An 8,439-nucleotide genomic window follows, 5' to 3' on the forward strand; every position below is an offset into this window, starting at 1 on the left:
CGTTGTTGCAGATGATGTGATAGTATACATAGAAAATCCTACAGAATCCACCAAAAAATTAATTGACCTAATAAATATATTTGAAAAAACAGAAAGATACAAAGTCAATATTCAGAAATAAAAGGCATTTTTGTACACCAAAAATGAAATATCAGAAACAGAAATCAGGGAAAAAATTCCATTTGATATAGCAACAAGAAAAATAAAGTACTAGGAAAAAACCTAACCAAGGAGAAAAAAGACCTATATTCAGAAAAACTATACAAAACTGAAGAAAGAAATTAAAGAAGACACAAACAAGTGGAAGCATGTACCGTACTCATGGATTGGAAGAATTAACATAATCAAAATGACCATACTACCCAAAGTGATTTATAGATTCAAAGCAATCCCTATTAAAGTACCAATGACATATTTCACAGGTATAGAACAAACATTTCAGAAATTTATACGGAACCATAAATGACCCCAAATAGCTGCAGCAATTTTAATAAAGAAGAACAAAGCAGAGGGGATCACAATACCTGGGATCAACCTGGACTACAAGGCTGCTGTAATCAAAACAGCCTGGTACTGGCATGAAAATAGGGACATAGATCAATGGAACAAAACAGAGAGCCCCAAAATAAACCCAAGTCTCTATGGTCAATTAATATTTGACAAAGAGGGGAGAAGCAAATGGAGTAGAAATAGCCTCTTCAACAAATGGTGTTGGGAGATCTGGACAGCTGCATGCAAAGAAATGAAACTCAGTCACCAACTTACACCATACACAAAAATAATTTTAAGGTGAGTAAAAGACTTAAGTATAAGTCATGCAAACATCTGCAGGAAAATCTCAGACATTGCACACAACAACATCTTCACTAATATGTCCCCTGAAGCAAGGGGCATAAAGGAAAGAATAAACAAATGGGACTTTGTCAAATTAAAAGGCTTCTGCATGGCTAAAGAAAACAACATTAAAATGAAAAGAGGACCAACTTATTGGAAAATATTTGCCAATGATACCTTGGACAAGGGTTTGATCTCCAAAATATATATAGAACCACACAACTCCACTCCAGGAAGACAAAAATCCCAATTAAAAATGGGCAAAAGAGTTGAACAGACACTTCTCCTAGGAGGACATACAGAGGGCCCAGAGACATATGAAAAGATGCTCAGGTTCCCTAACCCTCAGAGAGATGCAAATTAAAACCATAATTGGATACCACTTCATACTAGTCAGAATGGCCATCATAAACAAATCAACAAAAAATTGTTGGAGAGATTGTGGAGAAAAGGGAACTTTAGTGCACTGTTGGTGGGAATGCAGACTGGTGCAGCCATGGTAGAAAACAGTATGGGTAGAAAACAGAAATAAGTTTTTCTCAGAAAACTTTAAATGGAACTGCCTTATGACCCAGCAATTCCACTGCTAGTATTATATCCTAATAACCCTGAAACACTAATCCAAAAGAATCTATGCACTCCAATGTTCATAGCAGCAAAATTTATAATAGCCAAGTGCTAGAAGCAATCTAAGTGCCATCAGTAAATGAGTGGATCAAAAAACGATGGTACATTTACACAATGGAGTTCTATGCAACAGAGAGAAAGAAGGAGCTCCTGCCCTTTGTGACAGCATGGATGGAACTAGAGAGCATTATGCTAAGTGAAATAAGCCAGGCAGTGAGGGACAAATACCATATGGTGTCACCTTTAACTGGCACATAATCAACAAAAGAAAAAAGCTAACAAAATATAACCAGAGACATTAAAATTAAGAAAAATCTAACCATAGCCAGAGGGGAGGGGGTACTGTGGGGGAAAGGTTTTTAAGGAACTACTGTAAAGGACATATGGACAAAACCAAGGGGGAGGGTGGAACCAAGGGAGGCAGATGGGTTTGGCTGAGGTTGGGTGGGGGAAGTGGTGTGGAGAAAATGCAGACAAGTGCAACTGAACAACAATAAAGTTATAAAAGAAGAAAATCAACTGATATTATGAAAAAATTTCATCTTTGAAGCCAATTGTGAAAATGGTACTGTGTTTATTGGTGTAGCTCTGTTTTGTTTTTAAACACTATGCATATGTAAAAAGCTTTAAGCTTTCAAATAATGTCTATTTTTTGTCATTGCCATATTAGAAACTCAAGGCTGTGGACATATGTCTATCTCAATCAGTCAAAAAATGTCCATGCTTTTCTAGCTGCTAGATTATAAAAAAAAAAACAAAAAACCAATAAATCACTTCAAAATGTACAGCAAATTTCACTTCTTTTTGAGGTGTCTAGGACATGTGGATTAGAAGTAAGAGTGACGGTTAAGAATGAAATTATTGTGTAAAAATCAGGTTAGGTAATTAATTTAATGTTGTTTACAATGGAGAACTCTGAATTTAGAAATAAAGGCTCTTTGATATTGGGCTTCTCACCAATTCAGATTACAGAAGCAAGAAGATGGTCAATGAGAAGGAAGGAGATCATTGGAAGGGTAGAACATAATTATCATATATAATTTAGAATATTGAATAAAATGTATCTTACACAAAAATCATGTCTGGATACTGAATATCAGCTTCCAAAGGTTTATTGGTTGAAAGAAGGTGCTTATAATAGGTGATGAGGCACCACCTAATTCTCACTTTAAGGACTCAGATGCTCATTTTCCCATCTGCCAGAGCTTTGTCACCTGCTCTCGGTCAAAAGGAGCTATATCAAGGAGACATAACCTTTATAAATGCATATGCACCTAATCAGAGAACACAAAAATATATAAAGCAAATACTAATAAAAGGGAGAAAATGAAAAAAAAACAAAACACAATCATAGTCCAGGACCTAAATACTCCATACAGGTCTAGATGGATCATCCAAACAGAAAATCAGTAAGTAAATATTGACTTAAATGACACATTAGATCAAATGGATATAATTGACATTTACAGTACTGTTTATCTCAGATCATCTGATTATACATTATTCTCTAGTGCACATAGAACATTCTCAAGTTTACACCATATGTTGCATCACAAAACTAGCCTCAACAAATTTAAGAATACTGAAATTATATTCTCTGGTCACAATGCTTTGAAATTAGAAATGACTGCAAAAAAAGAAGTGAAAATCTCCACAAATATGTGGAGATTAAATAACATACTACTAAAAATTATTGGGTCAAAGAAGAAATAGAAGGTGAGATCAAAAGATATACAGAGACAAATCAGAATGACAATATGACATATCAAGGTTTCCGGGACACAGAGAAAGCAGTAGTAAGAGAAAGGTTTATATCACTGCAGGCCCATCTCCAGAAACAAGAGTAATCCCAAGTAAACAACCTAATGTTATATCTTAAAGAATTAGAGAAAGAAGAGCAGAAACCACCCAAAATCAGCAGGAGAAAGGGAAAAATAAGAATTAGAGAGGAATTTAATGAGAGGACAAAAAGAGAAAACAATTTTTACAACAAATAGCTGGTTTAAAAAAAAGATTAATAAAATTTATAAACTCCTGGCTAGATTCAGGAAAAAAAGACCCATATAAGCAAAATCAGAAATGAAAGTGGAGAAGTTACCACAGATATCACAGATACACAAAGGATCATACTAGAATATTGTGAAAGACATATGCCACCAAATTCAATAACCTAGAAGAACTCGATAAGTTCCTAGAAATGTATTACCTTCCTAGGCTGAATTATGAAGGATTTGAAAATCTAAATAGACTGATCAGCAGTGAGGAAATTGAAAATAAACAGCAAAAACTTCACCAAAAATGAAACTTTAGTACCAGATGGCTTCACTAGTGAATTCTACCAAACATTCAGAGAAGATTTGAACCCTATCCTTCTCAAAGTCTTCCAAAAGATTGAAAAGGAGGCAATATTTCCTAATATATTTTACAAGGATAATATAACCCTGACACCAAAACCTTAAAGGAGTAACAGACACTATAGAGAAATATCTTTGATAAATACAGAGGCAAAAATCCTAAACAAAATACCTAAACAAAAATAACAAATCATGATCAAATGAGCTTCATTCAAGGGGCAGAAGTATAGTTCAACATATGCAAACAAATATATGTAATATACCATATTAACATTACAAAGTATAAAAATCATATAATCTTATCAATAGTTTCAGGAAGAGCATTTGATAAGATACAACCATTTATGATTTAAACACCCAGTAAAATAGGTATAGAAGGAAAGTACAACATAATAAAGGCCTTGTATGACCAATCCTCAGCTAATATCATACTCAATGGTGAAAAACTGAAAGCTTTTTCCCTAAAATCAGGGACATGATGAGATGTCCACTCTCACCTCTCTTATTCAATATAGTACTGGAAGTCCTAGGCAGAGCAATCAGGCAAGAGAAAGCAATAAGAAGCATCCAAATTGGGAATGGACAAGTAGAAGTGTCACTTTTGTAGATGACCCAATTCTTGAAGTAGAAAACATTAACACTCCACAAAAACTATTAGAAACAATAAATATATACAGTCAAGTTGCAGGATACAAAAGGAATGTACAAAAATCTACTGCATTCTTATACACTAACAATAAAATTCAGAAAAATAAATGAAAAAATTCCTTTTGAATTTGCAACCAACAGAATAAAATACATAGGCATAAACTTAAAGGTTGTGAAGGACATTTATACTGAAAATGGCAAAACATTATTAAAGAGCCTGAAAAGATGCAATAAAATGGAAAGTTATTCTGTGTTCATGGACTAGAAGAATAAACATAGGATGGCCACATTACCTAAAGCAATATACACATTTAACGTAATCCCCATCAAAATCTCAATGAAAAATTTTTAAAGAAATACAACAAAGAAAAATCAGTAGATGTCTATGAAACCACAAAAGACCCAAAAGAGCCAAAGTAATCCTCAGAAAAATGAATGAAGCCAGAGGTATCATACTACATGACTTCAAATTGTACTGCAGAGCAACGATAATACAAAAAAAAAGCATGGTACTGGCAGAAAAACAAGCACACATAACAATGGAACAGAACTGAGAGACCAGAAATGAAACCACATGTACACGACCAAATAATTTTTGACAAAGGAGCTAAAAACACAATGGAGAAAAGAAATCCTCTTCAATAAATAGCACTGGGAAGACTTGGAAAGCCACATGCAGAAAAATGTACAGTACGCCCCCTTGTACAAAAGTTAGTTCAAAATAAATCAAAGACCTAAATATAAGATCTGAACAATAAATTGCAAAGGAGAAAATATAGGTACTGAACTTATGGACATTTGTTTTAGAGGAGATTTTATAAGTTGACCCCAAAGGCAAAGATAGTAAAGGCAAAAATAAATGAATGAGATTACAGGAAACCAAAAAGTTTTTGCACAGCAAATGAAACTGCCAACAAAGTTAAAAGGCAGCCAACTAAGAGGGAAGATATTTGCAAACAACAACTCTAACAAAAGGTTAATATCTAAAACATATAAAGAACTCATACAACTCAACACAAAACAATCCAATTTAAAAATGGGCAGAGGACCTGAATAAACACTTCTCCCAAGAAAACATACAAATGGCCAACAGATATATGAAAAGATGCTCAACTTCAGTAGCTTTTAGGAAAATGCAAATCAAAGCTGCAATGAGATGCTACCTCACACTTGTGAGAATGGCTATTACCAACAAGACAGGTACAAACAAATGTTGAAGAAGTTGTGGGAAAAAAGGAAACCTCATTCACTGCTGGTGGAAATGTGAACTGGTACAGCCACTAGTGGTGGTTCCTCAAAAAATTAGAAAAAGAGTTATTACATCATCTGTCATCCCCTCTTCTGAGTATCTTCTCCTAATTTATTTCTAAAGATACATGAGCATTCACCTCTATGTTCACTGCAGCATTAGTCATGGTGTCCAACAACAAAAGTGTCCTTCAATAGTTGTGTGGATAAAGATGTAGTCCATATATACAGTGGAATACTGTTCAGTTATCTGCCATTTGCAGCAACATGCATATATCTTAAAAATATAATGCTAAGTGAAATAAGTCACTCATAAAATCTTAGAACCGTATAATATCACTTGTATGTGAGATATAAAACTGTAACTCACAGACTCACATAATGGTATGGTGGTTATCAGAGGCAAGGGTGTGGGGGGAGAGTAAAAGATAAAGAAGGTCAAATATATGGTGACAGAAGATTATTTGACTTTAGATGGTGGGAACACAATGTAATATACAGATCATGTATCATAAAAATGAATACTTGAAACCTATACAATCTTATTATTCAATGTCACCCCAGTAAATTTAATTAAAAAATGAAAAGGAGTTACCTGCTGAAGGTTTGCCCCATTCTCATACCCATCAATGCAGGGATACAAAGGCTCAGTCAGCTACCTTACCTCAATTCAGGACAACTCTGAATGTCTGTACCAAGTTCAGAGCACCTAGGGGATAAACTGCATGAAGTTCACCTTCTCTTCCTACCCAATCCTTTTTGTCTCACTCTTGCACAGGTGTTACTGCTGAAAACACTCCTTAATAAATCTCTTGTCCGTGGGCCTTCAGCTCTGCATCTTTTCCACAAGAAACTTACCAATCAGAGTTCTTCCTACATGACTATGCCCTAATTGGATTCAGGAGGTTCTAACAGGTGAGAGACCCTTCCTACTACAATCTCTCAATTCTTAAGGAATTCCTAATTGATATTCAAAATGAAACTGATGTCTGTTGCTTCTTACAGGTTCACTTGTCTATTCTATGCCTGCAGATTCACTTATGACATCATAACCATTCTAATAATTTATCTTCAAAATAGGAAACATTTCAAATGTACATAGATGTTTAGCTAAAATACTGTTCATAATGCCATTATTTATAATAGAAAAAAGTTAAGATAAAAGAAAAGACATTTTAGGACAAGGGATTGACATGAGTCAAAATTCAACAGATGATGAGAACATGTAAACAATAAATGTGAACAATGTATTTAAGAATTTAATACTGTAATTTACTTAATTATCAATGCTCTATTACTACATGTGTATCCTTCCTCAAATTCTTTGACTTCTATGATATTAAGTAGGGATAGTAACATATAGTTAAATACATATATAAACCATCCTGCCACTCTGCTATGGCTTCTTTTACATTTGCCCAACTTTGAAATAACTTCTTTGGATTACGAAATTGTCTCCGAATGCCTTTCCCAAAATAGAGATGTATATTTAGGGTTTTTTTTCCCTTTTGTCTACAAGATCCTTTTAGTGGTCTCCATTTTACACTAGATTGTTGCTTCTATGTGAAGTCCATAGAACGGACTGAATAAATCAATAAATGTCTTCCTTGTCAACTACAATTCTGAGTATCTCCCTAAAGGTGGTGATAATCTAAGTGGCATTCAAACACTTTCAAACACGTCAAAAGTGTGGGTTTATTGCTCTAATTATTTTCTGTGAAAGCAGTTCTACTTTATTGTACAAATGAGAGTTATTATTTTCTTTCCTTCTGATAATTGCTATTGTGGTATTTATTTCAGGCTTTTTAAGATCCTTTAAAGCCTATTTAGTTTTTTATGAATTTCATGCTAATTAAAATAACAGATTAGTAGGCCTAGAAAATCAAATCATTATTCAGTCAGAACAACAAAAGGGCTTATTTAATTGACCACATGAAATCATATTAAACCAGTCTTGGAAGAATCATCACAAAGATTCAGATGTTTAATATACTGTCATACATTTTATAAGATATTAAACATTTTTCCAAATTTAAAAAATGTAAAGGTTGATTAAATTAGTAGATGGTTGAGCTTTGCCTTTTATATATAGGAAGCAGCTGAACACTTTTAAATTTACCCTTATCATTATTCTTTTATTAATTTCTACAGACATGATAATTTTGACTGATGTATAGACAATCAAGCAAGATTCAGATTAGGGCTTAGTAGCACTGATTCTTTCTTTGCCATCATAGGTGGCTATAGTAAAAGTGAATCACAGCCATTGTTCAGTTTCTGGCCATGTCTGCTGGACTAAAGATTACAGGATAATGGCAAAGAAAGTATCACTTTCCTTTTTTTATTAGGAAAGAAGTAATACTTAATGATAAAATGGCAAGTTATTTGCCACAGCATAAAATAATTCATGTTTGAAATTTGTAATTTTACAAACATTTTTTCATAATTACATCAATTACATCTGTTTCCATATAGGAAATTAATAATAATTTGATGTGTTTATTGAATTTTATAAGTTGACTAAATGTGTAAGTGTTGGAAAGTTTGAAACAGATTTAGGGAAAGCAAAACCTACCAAATTGATCTCAGCAAATACCAGACTGGTCAGATTTGTTTTAAGACTGTCATTTGGATCTTCCAAGAGAAAGACCCACCTGAAGTATGTTGTGACCCAGACAGAGTTCAGAGAGGTGGGGACTCATATCCTATGTTCACAGCATACATTAAC

This window comes from Sturnira hondurensis, unplaced genomic scaffold (genome assembly GCF_014824575.4).
Source record: "Sturnira hondurensis isolate 20B ecotype Veracruz unplaced genomic scaffold, ASM1482457v3 Scaffold0018292, whole genome shotgun sequence".
NCBI classification, from domain to species: domain Eukaryota; kingdom Metazoa; phylum Chordata; class Mammalia; order Chiroptera; family Phyllostomidae; genus Sturnira; species Sturnira hondurensis.